The following is a 17,964-nucleotide window of genomic DNA, read 5'->3' as shown; positions in this document are numbered from 1 at the left end:
GCATTTTCTCTTCTGGGGAGAGAGAGTAAATCTCCTTTTAACCTAATAAATACTGCCCTGACAAAGGTGACCTGCAATGGTGACCTCTTAAGTGGATTTCTCCCATGAACTGGATGACTGACCAAAAGTGGCAAAAGGAAGCAGAATGCACAATATTTATAAGAGCTTGTGACTTTGCCACTGAAAATGTAAAACAATGGGCTTAAAGGACTCTGTCATGAATTGAGGCTCCAGCAGTTTGCTTTATAGTTCTCAATCTGCTTGGGCAGTGGAGTTTGTTTTTCACCCACTGGTCTAGTCTATTTCTATCTTCTCAACTAAGGGCTGAAAATCCAAGGCATCAATGAATTCTGGTTATAAAGGAGAGGGAGGATGGCCAGCTGCTAATAGCAGAAAAACAATGCTCTTTAGCACTTGTTTTCAGACATATGGTCCTTTGTGCCCAACTTTGTGAAATGCTCAGGTTCACGGACACTTTCATGATCCCTGCAGTCACCTGAAAGCTCAAAAATGACTGATAATATGTCCACATGGATCCTAGTGAATGGAACACAGTGCTTTTAGGTGTGAAAATGATTCATTAATGTTGCTGAGGATTTTGGGTCGAGGGAAAGGGGGGTTGTTTGGGGTATTTTTTACTATTTAGCCAACTCTAGTATTACCCCGTCTTGCTGAAAATCTATCACCAGGTATCCTCGTTCTATCAGTGACTGATAGAAGATTCTGCTTCCTGCAGGACTATTTTACATTGCTGAAGGAGTGGGAGTTAAGCAGCATTAGTATGAAGCCTGAAATAAATTAGAAATGTGTCGAAAAGTCCCTTTAAAGGAAGAGAGACTGGGGAGAGGGGGTGTCTGATGAGTTGAAGTTATTTCTATAATAACAACACCTAGCTCTTATAGCACTTTTCATCAATGGATCTCAATGCACTTACAATGGAGGGGAACATCATTCTTCCCGTTTTTACAGATGGGGAAACTGAGCCACAGGAAGGCAACATGACTTCCCTGAAGTCAAGTAGCAGAGATGGAAATGTCACCCAGAGTTCTTGAACCCCAAACGACTTCCCTGAAGTCAAGTAGCAGAGATGGAAATGTCACCCAGAGTTCTTGAACCCCAAACCACTGGCCACTAGCCCTGGCCACTAGCCTAAACAGCCTAAGATCAAGAGGAAGGGTGGTTCTGTGCGACTTGGAAGTCCAATTCCTTTTTCTGCGAGAGCTTAGGAAAGTCACTTCATTTCTCCATGCTTCAACACCCCCTCTGTAAAACTTCTCCCTACTGCCCAGGGCTGTTCGGAGGTGCTGAGACACAACAGTGATAGTAACCTTATAAGTACTTAGATCATGTTAATTCTAACGCACCCATTACCAGGAAAGGGAAGACAACCCCTATGTTTGATAAGCCCTAGAGCTGGTCAGACTTTGGATGATGATTTTTTTCATGAATAACTTTCACCATTGTTCAGCTAGGAAGCTCTGAGTTCACACAGACATATAGTTGGTGACATGCAGCATCTTGCATCACTAACTTATGTGATGCATGCTGGGCAATACTCCTGTCATGATTATATTTTCCAACATCATGACTATTAATTAATATCCACACAGGACCATAAAGGTATGTGGCACTTCACAGACCCTCTTTCCCAGTAGAGAAACCAACCCTCTAATTTTTTTACACGAACTGGTTGACTTGACAAATAGCTAATGTTGAAAAAAAATGCCTTATCAAGTGGTTACAGAATAAACTGGCTCATCGCCCTGGAAGAATCTTTCATTGTCAGTGGCACCAGAGAACATTCATGGAAGAAGCTCTGTTGGACGACAACACAAATCATTCAATAAGCAGTATGACATATCTAAATACCATAGAGGAAGGAGAGCATGGGGCTTGATAGGGTCTTAACATGGGACTTGGGAAACTTCAGTTCAAGTACCACTTCCTTTATAGACGTCCTGTATGACCTTGCGTGAGTCTCTTAATTTCTCCACATCTCAGATCCCACTATGCAGAACAGAGATAATAGCACCACCCTGCTTCATAGGGATGTTGTGAGGATTGATACATTCAAAATTGTCCAGTGCTTGTTTGCTATAGTACTGAGGGCCTGAATTAGATAGAGCCTAAAATACATTAGAGATTGCAAGGTGCTCAGATATTCTGATACATTCTGATACTCTGATACGTCATATACGCTAATACTTCCAGCTTTGGGGCCCCTACTTCAGAAAGGATGTGGACAAATTGGAGAGAGTCCAGCAGAGGGCAACAAAAATGGTTACAGGGCTGGGGAACATAATTTATGAGGAGAGGCTGAGGGAACTGGGCTTATTTGGTCTGCAGAAGAGAAGAGTGAGGGGGGGATTTGATGGCAGCCTTCAACTACCTGAATGGGGGTTTCAAAGAGGATGGAGCTCGGCTATTCTCAGTGGTGGCAGATGACAGAACAAGTAGTAATGGTCTCAAGTTGCAGTGGGGGAGGTCTATGTTGGATATTAGGAAACACTATTTCACTAGGAGGGTGGTGAAGCCCTGGAATGGGTTACCTAGGGAGGTGGTGGAATCTCCATCCTTAGAGGTTTTTAAGGCCCGGCTTGACAAAGCCCTGGCTGGGATGATTTAGTTGGGGTTAGTCCTTGTTTGAGCAGGATGGTTGGACTATATGGCCTCCTGAGGTTTCTTCCAACCCTAATCTTCTATGATTCTATGATAAAGGGGTACATAGAGAAAGTAAGTGTTTTGCGTGAGCTAGTTTCCACTCCCGAAAATGAGAGCTTTAAACTCGCTGATAACCAGAGTTGGTTGGGAAAGTACATGTTTTTCCCTTACACATTTTTTTGAGAAAAACAATCTTTTTTACATCTTTGTTTATTTATTTATTTCATGTTGAGGGTTTTATTGAAATATAAAACAACATTTTTAAGTTAAAATTGAGAAGCCCAAACAAACAGGTTAATTGTTTGGGGGGGTTGTTTTTTTAGGGAAGCTAAAAAAGGGTATCAAGGAAGGCATGTTTTAATGAAAAAATCCCATTTTGTCAAATAGCCATTTTCTGTCCAAAAAAAGAGAAGGAAACATTTCCACCAGTTGTAACAGTCACCTCTCTGAAGCAGAACTTAGATGAGTGGTTCACAACCAGGAGTACATGTACCCCTGGGGGTATGCAGAGGTCTTCCAGGGGGTACATCTAGATATTTCCCTAGTTTTACCACAGGCTACACGAAAAGCACTCGTGAAGTCAGTACAAACTAAAATTTCAAAGAGACAATGACTTATTTATATTGCGCTGTATACTATACACTGAAATGTAAGTACAATGTTTATATTCCAATCAATTTATTTTATAATTATATGGTAAAAATGAGAAAGTCAGCGATTTTTCAGTAACAGCACATTGTGACACTTTTGTATTTTTATATCTGATTTTGTAAGCAAGTCATTTTTAAGTGAGGTGAAACTGGGTTACATAAGACAAAATCAGACTCCTAAAAGGGATCCTGTAGTCTGGAAAGGTTAAGAGCCGCCGACCTAGACAATGTACATTTTGGAGTAAGACTAAAATGTTGGGATGTTCATTCATACCTCTTTGGTACAGAAAGCTCGTTTCTGAGGTGAAAAATGATAGAAGAATAGCCTGTTTTCTTGCACTTCTGCAGGTGTTGGAAGGCAGGAAGTTCATATTTATGTGCTACAAAAATGTCAAAACCAATAAAAAATGCTTATTATTAATTAATTATTATTATTAGTTCAATGCCAAGAATATGCTCCACGTTACGAGAAATTAAATGAATGCATTATCTGAGCAGGATTGGTTACCACCTAACGGAATGAAAGAAACAGACAAGACACACTAGGAAATCCCCGCAGGAGAGCTCTCATAGAGGTGATTTTGTTTAACAGAAAGATTTAACAGATTTATTCTGGAAGGACTGAGCTGGGGTGCGGGTGGCACTTGGGGTTGTCACCATATACAGCAATACTGGAACATGACCTGAAGATGATCCCACTTACCAGATGGCCTGTTAGCAATACAACTAGGTCTGCCACTCCGCAGTCTAAACACAAACAATGAGGAATCTTTGTGGCACCTTAGAGACTAACGAATTTATTTGGGAATAAGCTTTCATGGGCTAGGACCCACTTCATCAGATGCATGGAGTGGAAAATACAGGAGGAGGTATAAATACATGAAAAGATGTGAGTTGCCTTACCAAGTGTGAGGTCAGTCTAACGAGACAATTCACTTGACAGCAGGATACCAAGGGAGGAAAAATAACTTTTGAAGTGGTAATGAGAGTGGCCCATTTCAGACAGTTGACAAGAACGTGTGAGTAACAGTAGGGGGAAATTAGGTTTAGGTTTTGCAATGACCCAACCACTCCCAGTCTTTATTCAGGCCTAATATGATGGTGTCCAGTTTGCAAATTAAATCCAGTTCTGCAATTTCATGTTGGAGTCTGTTTTTAAGTTTTTTGTTGAAGAATTGCCACTTTTAGGTCTGTTATTGAGTGACCAGGGAGATTGAAGTGTTCTCCAACTGGTTTTTGAGTGTTATGATTACTGATGTCAGATTTGTGTCCATTTATTATTTTGCTTAGAGACTGTCCGGTTTGGCCAATGTACATGGCAGAGGGGCATTGCTGGCACATGATAGCATATATCACATTGGTAGATGTGCAGTTGAACGAGCCCCTGATGGTGTGGCTGATGTGGTTAGGACCTATGATAGTGTCCCTTGAATAGATATGTGGACAGAGTTGGCAACACGTTGCAGGGTTTGGTTCCTGCATCCAGCACATCATCAAGAATCTACAAGGATCATCAAGGATCTATAAACTATCCTGAAAGACGATCCCTCACTCTCACAGACCTTGGGGGACAGGCCAGTCCTCGCTTACAGACAGCCCCCCAACCTGAGGCAAATACTCACCAGCAACGATACACCACACAACACAAACACTAACCCATCCTTGCAACCTATCCTTGCAACAAAGCCCGTTGCCAACTCTGTCCACATATCTATTCAAGGGACACCATCATAGGACCTAACCACATCAGCCACACCAGCAGGGGCTCATTCACCCGCACATCTACCAATGTGATATATGCCATCATGTGCCAGCAATGCCCCTCTGCCATGTACATTGGCCAAACCGGACAGTCTCTACACAAAAGAATAAATGGACACAAATCTGACATCAGGAATTATAACATTCAAAAACCAGTAGGAGAACACTTCAATCTCCCTGGTCACTCAATAACAGACCTAAAAGTGGCAATTCTTCAACAAAAAAACTTCAGAAACAGACTCCAACATGAAACTGCAGAACTGGAATTAATTTGAAAACTAGACACCATCAGATTAGGCCTGAATAAAGACTGGGGGTGGTTAGGTCATTATAAAACTTAAACCTAATTTCCCCAATACTAATTTCCCCCTACTGTTATTCACACCTTCTTGTCAGCTGTCTGAAATAGGCCACTCTCATTACTACTTCAAAAGTTATTTTTCCTCCCTTGGTATCCTGCTGTCAATTGAATTGTCTCGTTAGACTGACTTCACACTTGGTAAGGCAACTCACACCTTTTCATGTATTTATACCTGCTCCTGTATTTTCCACTCCATTCATCTGATGAAGTGGGTCCTAGCCCATGAAAGCTTATTCCCAAATAAATTTGTTAGTCTCTAAGGTGCCACAAAGATGCCTCATTGTTTTTCCTGATACAGACTAACCACTCTGAAGTCTAAACAGGGTTCATGAAGATAGGAGGTTAATTCCCCACCTTTTAGTGGCAGCTAGAATTTGAGTAGCAGAGTAGCAGGGCAATGGAAAAGGAAAATAAAATGCTCCCACTCTGTATAGGTGGGATAAAAAGATCAGTGAAACTAACCCATCAGCTGAGGATATTTCAAGGAAATGAGTGCTTATATAATTAGTTGGCATCCATTGACTTTTTTCTCTAACAGAAAACCATTTGTTGGCTTTGAATCCTGGACGTTTACATCCCTTTTTCGGAGGCTGAAGCTTGCAAAGCAGACCTAGTAAATGAAAGATTTCAGGAACGTGCGTTAGATCTAAAGATAAGCAAACAGATGCATGAATGACACCAGTAGATTGGAGACTAACTAGAAGCAACGAAAGCCTGGCATGCAAACCAACACAAACCGATGTAAATCAGCATAGCAAAATGAGTATTCATTTGCGTGAGCTTTATAGTTAGCTGTAACTCGGAGATTGCATTGCCCTTGCGGTATTCCAGTGGTTCAGATGCATTGTGAAAAGGGACTCAGTGGGCTCAGGATGAAATATAATGCTTGCAACAACAACAAAATAATAACAAGTTTCAGCAAACATTTTTCAAACCTCATATATGGTGAGATTGAATTCTGAGTGAAAGTCAGGGACAGCTGTGAACTATCCAAACCGTTCACACATCGCCACACGCCAGCTGCCCTGTCTCTTTGTGATGCCAGACCATTCCTTTGGCAATAACAGCTTCACATTAACAGGCTACCATGTGTAGATATTATTTGATATTTTATGTACATGCTGGGAATTTCTCAGTGAACTTCAGGTAGCCTGAGCTGTTAAAAGAGAAGCTATTTTGAAACGTGACATTGAGATGAGAAATAGAGCTGAATGTTTCAGTATGTGTATGATAACTCATTGAGCATTTGTAAATATCCTTGTCACAGAGCGCGTCACTTGCCGCCGGACTGGCGCCTCCTCCTGAGCGTTCTGGGGATTAGCTTGAGGCTGATGCCCCCCGTCCGTGGTTTGCACACTGTCACTCCTTTCCCATAGTCCACCTGCAGTCCCTCTGCAGTGTCAGGAACCGCAACGTCCTCTTTGTGGCTCAGCCCTCTGGCCGTGTCACTATCCACGTTCCCCTCTTTGGAAAGAGGTTTAGCTCCTCAATTGTCCTGCCACTTCCCCAGTGGGAAGTGGGGGGGATCCAGGCCCACCCACTACTCCATATCCCAGCCCAGGGGCCCTTTGAACCACAGTCACTAACTGCATTCCTGTGTCTCTACTATCGCTGCATTTCCCTGGGCCACTTCCTCACAGCTACAGCACCCTCCTCAGTCCCAGCAGCCCATCCCAAACTCCTTCTCTTTCCCCCAGGTTCCCACCTGCACTGCTCTGTCCAAGATGCTACAGGATTGCAGCCTACTCCAAACACAGTTCTCCCTCCCCAAGCTCCAGACAGCTACTGACCCTGCTCTGCCCTGAGGTTCTTTTTATACAGGCCAGATGGGCCCTGATTGGCCGCTCCTCACAGCCCCTCTCCTATTGGCTGCTTTTCATGCAGCCTCCTTAGGATTCTATTCACCCCTTACTGGCCAGCATGGGGCAGACACCCTATGACAATCCTGCTGTTACACAGTAATATACAGGAAGTGAGAGATTCACTCCATTAAGCTCCTGGGACTGATAGACAGAGAGTTATTCGGAAATAGCCCAGGTTGTCTCGGAACAATGGATGACAGTAGAGTCATGAACACTCTTTCTTAGGCTTTCATTGAAAGACAGAGCATTTTTATTCCACTTTCACCACAAACTACAAGATTACAGTGGTTTTCTTTGATGTGCCATGGGCAACGAGCAATGAGCAACCAAGATAGCAAGGGATTCTTTATAGTTTCGATTCCCATCACTTAAGAGTAAGGCAATTTTTATGTCATGGAAATCACAAAATTCTCTGCTTCAGCCCCAGGGGCTGCGGGACTCTGGAGCTGGCAGCCAGCAGGACCCTGGCAGGGTTCCAGCAACAGGCAACAGGGGGCCCCTTGCAAGTTTCCAGCCACAGGTGACAGGCTCCTGGAACCTCATTACGGTTCCAGCGATGGGTGACAGTCTTGCATGTGGGGTAGGGGGACACCTCAGGTGAGCGGCTGGGGGTGTCCCTTTTTCTTTTTGGGAAATATGGTCACCCTGCAGCTCCCAGCCACCATGGGTGGAGGGGGGCCCCCTGCAGCTTCCAGCTGCCACAGGTATTGGGGGAACCCCACAGCTCCCAGCCACCACAGTGGCTGGGGAAACCAAGGAGCCACAGAAGCAAAAGTCACAGACAGGTCACGGCTTCTGTGAATTTTTGTTTATTGCCTGTGACAGGTCCATGACTTTTACTAAAAAAAAACATTATAAAATCTTAACCTTACTGAAGAGAATTCCAAAAGTCAGGAGAGCAGTAAACATTTGGGAAAAGAGGCACTATACTGTGTTTCCTGAAAGGAAGGTTCAACATTTTAGTTATTAAACAATCCGTGTTCAAGCTTAACTCATTCTTCACTGGAAGAATGGGATGCAGTTGCATAGCATATGAATACACATGGGCCGATTGTGTTCTTCTCATCAAGATTCCTCTCCTGGGAACAAGAATTGCTGCCTTTGTAAGGATCTTCATTTCAGCCATTTTAACGTCCACTGGAAAGTGATGATAAAGTCTGGAACTTCACTACAAATCACAATGTTCATCGTTAACATACGGTGGTATTTTCAAAAATGTCAAAGTAACCAAAGTCTCATTGACTCTCAGACCACAAAGGGCTTGTCTACATGGTGAGTTACTGCGCAGCCAGTCAGGGGGTGAATCTACAGCACACCAGCTTGCTGCACAATCTCATCCCATGTGGACGCTGCTACAAGGCAGGAAAAGTCCTGGAGGGCGGTTTGGTTTACTATGCTTCCACCGTGCTGTAGCAGTGTCCACCCAGGAGGTTACTATGTAGCCAGCTGGTTTGCCGTAGAGCCACACCCTAGTTCTCTGCACGGGAAGTCACCGACTAGACAAGCCCTAGGTGCCTATATTGCTTCTGAAAATGCGACTTTGTCCTAGATCACTTAGGGCCAAATTTTTGAAGGTATTTCGGCACTCAACACCCCCGGGAGCTGGATGCTTAAATATCTGTAAGAATCTGCCCCTCAGATGCTTTATGAAAATTGCACCCAGGAGTTAGTTGCTCTTGATGCTTGAACAGCAGCAGCATTGAAACAAGATTAAAAAAAAAGTTGGGCCTGATTCTCTGTTACGCTGAGGCCTCTTTGTGCCACACCGGCAGTGTAAAGGGGCCTTCGAGTGAGTGTAAGTAAGCCCCATTGCCATTGCCAGAATGGTGAAAAGTGGTAGCCTGAATGTAAATGAGACTAAGGCCCTATGAGTTTATACAGCACCTAGGACACTGGAACCCTGATCTCATATGAGTCGTCAAGGGGCTACTATAATAAATGTAAGAATATAAGAATGGCCATAGTGGGTCAGACGAAAGGTCCATCTAGCCCAGTATCCTGTCTTCCAACAGCATCCTGTCAGGTGCTTCAGAGGGAATGAACGGAACAGGTAATCATCAAGTGATCCATCCCATTGCCCATTCCCAGCTTCTGGCAAACAGAGGCTAGGGACACCACCCTACCCTTCGTGGCTAACAGCCATTGATGGACCTATCGTCCATGAACTTATCTAGTTCTTTTTTGAACCCTGTTATGGTCTTGGCCTTCACAACATCCTCTGGCAAGTAGTTCCACAGGTTGACTATGTGTTGTGTGAAGAAATACTTCCTTTTGTTTGTTTTAAACCTGCTGCCTATTAAATAAAAGGATAAAATAAACCATGAATGCATAATAATATTAGCACTATTGTAACCTGATGCCACCAGGAGGGGGGCGTTGTTGGCACCAGGGACTGAATCCTGGACCAGTTTGAGTCTCTACTGTTTGAGCTAAAATAGCCATAGCTGCGGTAGGCTCATTAGTCTCTCTATGTGGCCCTACCACCACCAGAGGGAGACAGAGCACCACACTGCAATGGTGGGCTACATTATTGTTAATGGCTATTAATGAATTGTTATTATTGTTAATAATAATTGGAGGAGCGGTATAAAATTAACAACCATTTTAGAGGGTTTCTAAATAGTCTCCTGCAGACCAAGACATCTCAAACACAACAGGATCCTGGATTTTCATGCGAACCCGACAGTGAAAGTAATTATTGTTAGAAACAACAAGTAAAACGTCACAATTTAATTTCCTCATCTCAAGCTGGAAGAAGTGCTGAGAGAAACCAGCAGTCCAAATGGCTTAGTTAGATTTTAAAAATTCATCCCACTTTTCTTACCTTCGTTTGTTCGTATGGAATTTTTAAAAATCTTTCTAGCACGAGACAAGAGCTGGATTGTATATACATGGATCTGCATGTCCCTCACTCACATACCTGTGTGAACAGAACATGCTTCTTTCAGCACAGCAGCTTGCTTCCAGTTAGGAAAGTACAGAAGGACTCGGTATTGTTAAAGAGTCCTGAGAACTGGGAAGAAAACCAGGCCCCATTAAAGTCAATGGCAAAACTCCTGTTGACCAGGATTTCACCCTTGATGTCTCTTTCACAAACCCCTTTAGAAGCCCTTCTTTATACAGATCATGGGCTTGCTTTATTACTCTTCACTATGATAAATGTTTGCAACAAAACAGGATCTTTGCCTCCTAGGTCTTTAATAGCTTCTTCTGCACCGGAATAGTCTTCCGCAGTTGTTTGCTGTGGACGTGATTGGCAAGGCACAGAGGATAATTATGCCCATTTAATAACAAAGCCAAGCCAGGCAATTACACAGTTACAATTAGACGGTGGGGCAGAGACCCTGGGTGAAATCCTGGCCCCACTGAAGTATGTGAAGTATGGCATTGACTTCAATGGGGCCAGAATTTTACACTGTGCCTTCCTATGTGTTTGTACAGTCCCAGCACAACCAAGACCTGATCCTGGTTGTGGGGGGTGGCTACAAGAACACAGGTTAATAAGAATAATAGCAGTGTTAGATGAAATTCCGCTCAAGGTCTGTGTAGCCCTTTTGTCTGACCTAACCTCTAGTTCACCCAATATGAACATAGTAACTTTGTGTATTTAGGTTGAAATGGTGCCTTTGTTCTCTCTGTACTTGCCCTTTAAATTGCTAAGAACTCCACAGTCACCATTTTGTTCTCAGGGTTGCTATAGCTTGTTACAAGCAACACACACACTATGCTCTTTCCTGGAGACGTTACTCGTTTTGCATGTTTTTTTTCTTTAATCTAAAATAAAGGGTTTGGGTTTTTTTGCCTGAAAGGTGCTGGGTTAAAAATAAGCCTTTCCAAAAAACACTGACATTTTAGGACCCCCTTAAACAGGAAAAAGAACCACGTGCTAGTGCATGATTCGCTGTCACCATTAGGAACGGTTGCATAGCAACACAGGTTTTGCCTAGCTATGTTGACAGACAAAAACACACTCTAACGGTGTTAAGAAACCAAGCTGTAGAGAGACCCAGTTATAATATATATCTCTCTATCCACATACAAACAGCATTATAGCACAAACACTTATAGTCTCAGACACTTAAGTGGCAGTCACAATAACAGGAACCGAATTGGGAACCTCTGGACCTGAATAAAGGAATTACTATAGCTTGAGCTTCAGAGCCAAGTCTCGTGAGCTGGGGCTGTAACAGACTCATACTGTCTCTAGCTCAGAGACAGTGGGAGGAAATGTGACACACATTCATTTGTACCTGCACTGTCCTTTTCCCTCCATTGCTAGGCCTTTACCCCTAGCCAGAGCAGGCATCTCCTGAAACCAGCAATTTTGCCACATCTGGTTTCCCCATTGAGTATTCAGCAATGCTGATCATACCCGATACAGAGTCCTCTCCATCTGATCTGATGGAGGAAACATCTTTCCATTGCAATAGATGGAGACTGGATTTGCTCCAACAATGTCGTGCTCCTGTGAGTGGAGGAGAGCAAATCCCCAAGCTATCCATCTGCTTGAACGCAACGAGCAATGAAAAAGCCCCATGGTAATCGCCTGCTACTGTTGCTATCAGCCTGGTGATTAGAGTTTTGTGTGGTTCCTTTTGCACAGCGGGCTATTCCAGAAATGCATAAACCTTCTGCTTCATGAATTATTCTTGGCTTGCTGATAGCTAGAAACTAGGATGGAGTGGATGATGGTATGGCCTCCAGCACGCTGTTTACCAGATCCTTCTTCCAAGGCTGTTAATGGATCTGGAAACTTTACCTGCAAATCTGTCCCAGAAATCTGGATCAAGTCATGCAGCTTGCAAACACAGGGCACAGAAAGAGAGGAATTGGCACCAAGGTTAGTGGTGCAGCCAGCTGTGTTGTCTGTGCCTTAAACTGCAGATTGAAGCAAGGGCTAGTGCAATAGAGATCAGAAACATAGCAGCAGCAAGCTTCATTTTGCATCACTGATGCTGGCTTCCTAGGTGATCATTACACAATGAAAGACTAGCAGATGAGCGCTGAACAAGATTGCAGTGGGTAGAGGGAAGGGAAGCATCTGCTTTTTCGGATGTTTTCATTTACTGCTGGTGCTGGCGGCACCATTTCTAGCAAAGAAGGAAGGTCAAAAAATTTTCCATCAAAACTTTTATTATGGAAATTTAAGCTTTCAACTAAGCAAAAAGATTCACAGAAAGTGCCTTGATTTCTATTTATTTTTTCTTGGAAAACTCAAAATGTGGTGCCAAAAACCTAGAATTTTCTGGGGTTTTTTGGCAGTTTTCATCTGAAATTTTTTATATCCCCCCCCCCCCCCAGTTTTGGGTTTTTTTGATGAAATTTTCTGCAGAGGAGAAAAAAATACATTTTGCAATTTGCTCCAGAAGGGAATAATGGATGCAATGAATTTAGCACCTAATACTCGTTGCAAATTTTCCACAATGAGCCTTTTTATGAATGTGTCTCTTATTTCCAATTCTTCAGGTACCTCCTGCAAATATATTTCTATCTATGGAATTTGCATGGGAGAGGAAAAATCACGGGGGGGGACAGACTGATACAGTCTAAACCTTTAGTTTTGACATTTTCTAAATGAAACATTTTAATTTTTCAATTTGAAATTAATTTCCATTTTAAAAAAAGTTAAAATATCTCAAAATCAAAATGAATTTTTTCTCAACTTTTTAATTCAAACTTTTTTAAAAAATTCCCATCAGGTCAGCCCAAAGTGAATTATTTTCATTTTTCAGAATGGCCAGAAAAGTGAAACATTGATTATTCACACACACCTGCTTGTGAGGTCTGACTGCTCACCTCAGTCTCATGGTGTTGTTTCTGTTCACTAGAAGGAAATAAAAAACTGGTTGAAAAGGGAGGGGGTGGGGAAGTGCAGAAATGCAATTTTCCCCCTTCTTTGTTGCTGTTGTTGAAATTTCAATTAACATTCTTTAAATTAAAAATGGTAGGGTCTCTATTCAAGGCATTTCCAAGGTTCGTGGTGGATTCTCCATCACTGACCATTTTTAAATCAAGATTCAATTATTTTTCTAAACAATCTACCCTAGGAATTATTTTGGGGAAATTTTACACCCTGTGTATATAGATGGTCTGATCAGATCAGTTGTTTCCAACGTTGGGTCCGTGGACCCCTGGGGGTTCTCTGGAGGTTATGAGGTGGGGTCCATCCCTTGACCTGGAGCCAGAACGCACTGGAATGGCATTCTGGCACTTTTGCTGCATGGAGGATGCCATTTTGTTCTACAAATGGCCTCTCCCACATAGCAGGACCTCTGTGTGAGAGGTCCTGCAGGCAGAGTCGTTCCCAGGCTGGCAGGGGTGTCCTGGTAGTACCAGAAATAAAAGGAATCTGGGGCACTTGGTAAGATGACAAAGGGTCCTTGGGGGGAAAGTTTGGGAACCATCTGATTAGATGACACGATGGTCCTTTCTGTGAATTTCAAGGGGCTTGTGTGACCCTTTGCATAAAAACATCGACACAAGTGGTTATGGGGAATGTTCCTCTTCATGGGTAGCAATTAAACCAAAACATTGCCCCGATGAAGGTGCATGCCTAGTGGATGAAAAGAGCTTTTATTTGAGCAACTATTTTATGCAGTGTTCTCTGTTTCTAGTCACTACAGACCTGGGCGAACTAGACACAACCAGCAAGTTAGCTGGCAGCTTTAGCCCTTTCCCCTGCGTGGAAGTCACTGCTGCCTGACATCTCAGAAGAAGGAACATTAAAAACCTGCAATGCGCCTGGCATGTGTTGTGTCCTACGCTGCTGCTTCAGGAAACTGGTCTTTTGCTCTTTGTTGGCTGCAAGGAAAGAGAGAAAGGGTCAGAGAGATTTGGTCCTTGCCTTTGTATCTCAGCAGCAGTGTCTGCTGTTAATGACTGGGATGAAAATGGAAATATCCCTAAAAGAGGCCAAGAGGAATGGGATGCCTATAAGAGAATATCCCCTCCATGACTCCTATGTTGCTGCCCCAGGCCCTGAAGAGAAGAATAAACCAGGGCAGAACATGGTAGCATCCTACTGTGTCCTTTGCCTATCATATAAATGTCAATTTTCTCCTCCCAGCTGTGAAATCTTGGTTCTGCCCGACTCTCCCTTCTTTTCCCCACAAGAGCTGTTCCTCCCCAACTCTCTTTCCCCACATGTCCCCTCTTCCAAGTCCCCTTGTGTGACAGGCCATAACAGCAGCTTAGCAATGGATTTGCAGAAAAGAGAAAACTAACAAACCCACATTAGCAGACCTTAGTTCACCTGGCACCAGGAGTCACTGTGTACGGAGTCCAAAAGAGGCTGAATCGATAGCACTGATTCAATTACTTCTAGCCTTTGATTAACGTTCAAAAGCAGCTTACACCTGCAATATTTTTGTTTCACACTTTCCAGCTTGCTGAGGTGTCCTTGAGGCTTGGCCTGCGAGCCTGGCATGTGGGAGAACCAGCATTCAGTTCCTGCTCTTCTACAAGTTCCTCTGTGACCCAGCAAAATAACCCTGCAAGGTACCAAATATCGGTTAATTATGCAGGCCAAACAGGAACAGTATATGTTTACGTAGGCCTTGAGGTATGGTATGGTTTGGTTTTTTTCTTTGTAAGTCTCAAAATCAGTGGGGTTCCTCATCTGAGTAAGTTCTTGACAGTTCAAGCAAGTGGTTCAAATTCTGGACCAAAGCATGTAATTCAATTGGTGCTTTGGAAGGGCTGTAGCAGTAGGACCAGTTATGCTTTCCTGATTGGTCACAGTATAATTACTCTGGTGTCACTCCAAGCAGCATCCAGCCCAATCAATCACCTCACTCTATCACTTTGAACGCATTGATTCTTTTCCATGTGCTTCTTCTCTGACGTTGATGAACACCTGTCATCCCCAGGAGGCACACTTGGCAATGACACAGTGCAACGAAACTGCCTCTAGACGGGGCATGCCACTGTTCTCACTGACGGTACGTCTACACTACAGCAGGTGACCCGGCTGCACCTACAGTGGGGGGTACATCAACCTAAATATGTCGCACAAGGTGTGAAATTGTTCACAGCCGTGAGCAATGTAGCTAAGTTGATTCAATGTTTAGGCATAGACCAGGCCTCATACCAGGGACATCAAAGGAACTGCCCTGGTGTACAATTCCAGTGAAAAGAAATATCTGGGCCAGCAAAATGCATTTGCCCTTTAAATGTTCTGCGTGAGGCAGGTTGGACTGACAGCAAATCTGACAGCCACGTGGCAGCTTTCCCTTTGTTCTCAGCTGTCGTTTTGAAGTAACATTGAAAGATGATTAGAGCAGAGGCCCTTGTAAAGCCTGTCCTGCAGATTTACTGACTGCAAAGTCTTGCTGGATAGATCAGCGTGTTATTGAGTCCGTCAGCTCCTGGGGGCAGGGTCTGTGTGCTCCGTACTGCCCAGCGAGCTGCCAGTCGTTAGCAAATACAAACTAATAACAGCTGAAGAACATAAACTGGGATCCACCTGACAAAGACTATGCTGCTAGGAAGTAGTCTGAGAGCCCGATTCTCCTCTTGTGTAGACCAGTGTAACCCTGTGGACTTCAGGGGACTAAACTATCCCAGCCAAAGCTTGCACAGTGCAAATGTGGCCAATGCCCAACTCCAGAAGCCAACCGCCCACCCACTCCTCCCCTGGAAAACCCTTGGAGGACAGAGAGATGTCACAACATGAGAGGGAGACAATCAAGTCCAGGCCCCGGTAAGGGAAGTGGTCTCCATTGGGTCACAGCGTGCAGAGAGGAGATGTGAAGGGAGATGCAGCAAGTAGGTCTTGGCTTCAGTCCCACAAGCATCTTCAGGATCTCATTCAGGGGAACAGAACTGTCTTGTACTTCTGGCAGGATCCATGAATTGAGCCTGTTCATCTGAAATCTGAGCCAGAAACCACAGACACCATGGGACAGGTTCTCCAGAGCCATGGGACTACTTTGCACTGTAGAAGCCAGAGCAGAGAGGTTCATCCTGGAGACTGAGCCTGCCATGGGGCTCTTACACCTCTGTAACCCATGGGCAGAGGAGAAGGGGGGCTTTGCAGGCAGTGACTTTATCTCAGGAGAAGGGACCTAGCCCCACACAGAGACAGCAGCAGGACTCGGTAAGCAAAGAGATGAGCTTTAAGCTACTCGTGCAAATACATACCTCTCCATGCGGACCAGTGGCATCCCTAGTTCCAGACCAATGTTCTATGAATTCTAGTCCTCAATTAGCAAACTTTGCAGAATGTTTAATGGCGTAACTAGACATTATGTTTATATTTGTTAATTGAAAATACTTTTTTCCTGGAGGCTCATTAGAGTGAAAGTCATTAAATCACAATTAGGATTTCTTTGATTTTCCAGCCCATTATGAATATCACACCCCATTCCTAGAATGGCATGAGGCACAGCACACGTTGGAAATATGCATTTAGATCTCGGGTCAGAACCCAGGATGGGCCATCCTGGATCGGACAGTTGGTCCAGCAAATCCAGTATCATGCCTCCAGCAGTAGCCAACACCTGATGCTCCAAGGAAAGGTAAATGCTCCAGAATAAACCTGTTGCATCTCTCTCTCTCTCTCTCTCTCTAATGCACTGATCACCATGGAAAACATTGCAGGAAGCTTTCCTGCCTGACCCCTGGGGTTTATACCGAGAAGCATGAATCTTAGCTAGGGTGCAGAGCTGCATAACAGAATTAATCGTAAGATTTCCCTCCATCAGCCCAGCCTCCTTTTGTGACCCAGTGATGCCCGTAGCAAAGGGCCATTCCGCCCTTGATTCCACATGGCAGCCACAGAGCATTTCTTTCCATTTGCTCTCAGTGTGATAAAGGTTTGACGCTTGGGCTGGGTCTTTATTTTCCAGACTCAGTCACACGGCATGGCCCCAAGGCTACCCAAATTTCACACGGCAGCGTTCAGCACCCGCAAACTCCAGTGACTGCTGTCAGTGCTAAATATATGAAACAGGGATGCTCATCCCAGATACAGCAGCTGATCTAAGAAGAGGGGAAAGATGGTCCAGTGGTCACAATGCTAATTTGGGGCTCAGGAAATCAGAGGTGCTGGAACAATTTGTATAGTGGAGGTGCTGAGAGCCATTGAACCAAGCTGTAAATCCTGTATATAATGGAAACCACTTCAAGACAGAAGGTGCGGCAGCACCCTGAGCACCCCAACTTCCAGCACCTATGCAGGAGATTATCATAGAATCATAGAAGATTAGGGTTGGAAGAGACCTCAGGAGGTCACCTAGTCCCTGGCCTGCCACTGCCTCCCTCTGTGACCTTGGGGAAGTCACTTAGTCTCCCTGTGCCTCAGTTCCCCACTCTGTAAAATGGTGATAACAGCCCTTGCCTACCCCACAGGGATGCTGGGAGGCTGAATACATTACAAAACTGTGCATGCTTCTATAACCAGGGCCATATTAGTATAAAGGGAAATGCACTTGCCCTTAATTTCACAGAATGGGTGCCTTGTTCTTATGTACAGGACAATGTAAAAAAAGGTGGGACTGATTGATTTCCACTGCATTAGCACAGGGGTTACGGTGGGAACCAAAGTATTGCGTGCTGTGCTTGGTCAGAGTTCAAGCATTAACGAGAGAGACCCAAGAGCGTGCAAGATGCAGTCTGTGTTTTTTCCCCCTTACTGACTGTGCTCTCTCATCAGGCACTTCTTGAAAGT

The 17,964-nt window shown here is 44.1% G+C and overlaps 1 protein-coding gene across 2 annotated transcripts in view; it reads left to right on the top strand.

Moving 5' to 3' along the window:
• ASIC2 (acid sensing ion channel subunit 2) overlaps nt 1–17,964 on the top strand; it is a 1,343,693-nt gene that overhangs the window by 405,375 nt on the left and 920,354 nt on the right. The gene's annotated exons all lie outside the window — the stretch shown is intronic.

Source organism: Lepidochelys kempii, chromosome 27, assembly GCF_965140265.1.
Source record: "Lepidochelys kempii isolate rLepKem1 chromosome 27, rLepKem1.hap2, whole genome shotgun sequence".
Lineage (NCBI taxonomy): Eukaryota > Metazoa > Chordata > Testudines > Cheloniidae > Lepidochelys > Lepidochelys kempii.
The sequence above is the reverse complement of the archived record's forward strand: the minus strand, read 5'-3'. Positions and strand labels throughout refer to the sequence as shown.